Source organism: Numenius arquata, chromosome 2, assembly GCF_964106895.1.
Source record: "Numenius arquata chromosome 2, bNumArq3.hap1.1, whole genome shotgun sequence".
Classification (NCBI taxonomy): Eukaryota; Metazoa; Chordata; class Aves; order Charadriiformes; family Scolopacidae; genus Numenius; species Numenius arquata.
Window position 1 is genome coordinate 114296456 of NC_133577.1, and position 2536 is coordinate 114298991.

Consider the following 2536-nt stretch of genomic DNA (forward strand, 5'->3'; position numbering starts at 1 on the left):
AGTCACTCTTCCTCCCCTTGAATACCCTAGTGAAAGTGAACTTCCTGTACACTCTGCTTCAGGGCCTTTATGTCCTGTGTGTTTGACTAGAGTGTGTTCCTCTTCCACATCTAGCTTCTTTTCATACAGAATTATCCTCTTTGATATTTTTCTCCTCCTGGCATATCAAGCCCCAAGAAAAAAACATTACTTCAGCAGTGGGGATTGATTACTACCCCTTGTGTCTTTAGTTCTTGCAGCAGGTCTACTTTATCTTACCCTCTTAGTTGGGGCTGCTAACAATATGAAGTCCATAAAGATACATAAAATGTTTGAAAAATTGAAATATTACACTGGCAGAATGTAACTCAATGGCATAGCTTCTGTCTCTAATAATTGACGTTATCATTATGCACACCAACTCCTGCAAAGATAACCTGATAAAACGGGTGATCTGATTAAGCACTTCCTGATTGAACAGAGAGCTCCGCATTAGCAAGTCTTCCGTTGTGCTTCTGCATGCTGGGGGAATGAACTAAAAAAAGCATACAAAGGGAAAAGAACTGGAAAAACTTACTGTAGAGCTGCAGAATATAAACTGTGTGCTTCCACCTAAATCAAGAGGGGTAGAAATACAATTCTTCATGTAAGGAAGAAACCAGGTTCACTTGCATATTGCAAAATCTTTTTCACTAATGACTCCTTAGAGACCTTAATTATGCAGCAGTTAATACTAAATGCAAAATTTACTTAGGAAAGAGGGAGAAACTAGTAATATCATTGAAAGCAGGTAAAGAGATGCTATCAGTTTACATTGTGAGTGCACCAAGGCATTGGAGATGAATCCCAGGAGCAATGCCATTCCATAAACATCAAGGCAACTCGTATCAACACTGTACAAAAACAAATATTCACTTGACTATAGCACAAAGATAAGAGGACATGATTTGTAAAGACTATGTCATAAGTTGCAGGTTAATAGGATGTCAGAGAACATAGGCACCAGGCTCTCAGCACTTCCCAGTGAGGCTCATATGTTTTGAATCACTTGACAAATAAATCCTGTGCAGTTGCCCATCTGGGAAGATCTGGTCCATGGGAAGCTGAGCTATTACCTATATACGCAGAAACAGCATTTGAATCTTAGAAGAAACCCAAATAGGGTTCTTCATGTTGCACTTAACTTAAATTGTTACTGTTACTGTCTCAGTTTGTGTGAAAGACTAAGAAATACAAATCTACAAAATTAAATGAAGCATAGGCACAGTCTACCCCTGGTAAGTATATTTGTTATGTACAATATTTGGAACAATATTGTGGTATACAGTACTTATTCTAACAGGTTAAAAGAAATTTCATCATCCAGCTTTTATATAAGTTATATATATATATATGTACAGTTTGTTCAAGATGCTGGAGCATCTAGTATTCCTGAGTTATTAACAACACACTGTCTAATTGGCAGGAGAGCACAGAGAGCAAAACCAGCAGTGAAGAATAACAGAATCAGGAAAGTAGCTACCTGCATGTCAAATATTTAAGTAGAATCAAAAAAACAACTGTAATATACGTTTCAGTTGAACTGTCCCTGGAGATATCAAAATGATCATAAAACAAACCCTTGAATTCCATGCTCTACAGGCATCACAGATTAATGTATGAACACTTAGGACTTCTCTCTGGTTTTACCTTCATGCCGTGGCATATTGCATAGTGGCAGAGTACTCAGATTCTTTGTTTCAGACATCTAATTTTGATGCTCTGATTTGCTTTGATGCATGGACTTAAATTCCTTCATTCATTCATTAGGGAACTTTGGTACTTAACATTGGTTCTCTGAATTGCGTCTGTTAGAGGCCTAGAGTAGATGATGTGAACACCACAGTGACTGTGTCTGCATGAAGGTACAGATGTTTCATTACCCCAAGTCTTACTGCACTCCAAAAATATGAAAATATAAAGTTGAGTGTAAAGTCAACAAAAATTCCTCCCAAAAATATACCATTACCCTCTCCTTTCTTGGGAAAGGATCACAGGTTCATAGGCAAGGAAATATTTGCAGCTGGTGTTCCCTGATAGCTAACGAGGGGACCAGAAACATGTAGTGTGCTGTCCTTTTTCCAACCATATTTAAGTCATAGATGGAGATTGTTTTAAAATATCCTGTGAAAATTTGAATTTTGATTGGGGGATAGATTTTCTGGATATTGAAATGAAATAATCATCACAGTAGTGTGGCTGAGCGGTCTAAGGCGCTGGATTAAGGTTCCAGTCTCTTTGGGGGTGTGGGTTTGAATCCCACCACTGCCAGAAATGTTTTCTAGGATGCAGTAACACTGAGCACAAGTACAGATTGGGAGAGGAGTAGAGAAGCCCGGTGGAAAGGGATCCGATCTGGAAGTGCTGGCCAACGGCAGGCTCGATATGAGTCAGCAGTGTGCCCTGGCAGACAATATAACCAGTCAGGCAAAAGTGATTGCGCCACTGTATTCAGCATTGGTGCAGTCTCGTCTTGAATATGGTGTGCAGTTTTGTGGGCTCCACAATTTGGGAAGAA

The 2536-nt window shown here is 39.2% G+C and overlaps 1 non-coding gene across 1 annotated transcript; it reads left to right on the plus strand.

The window, feature by feature from the left end:
• The first annotated feature begins 2207 nt into the window (after positions 1 to 2207).
• TRNAL-AAG (transfer RNA leucine (anticodon AAG)) lies at positions 2208 to 2289 on the plus strand. The gene has a single exon. It is a non-coding gene; the product is annotated as a tRNA-Leu (tRNA).
• Positions 2290 to 2536: the final 247 nt, after the last annotated feature.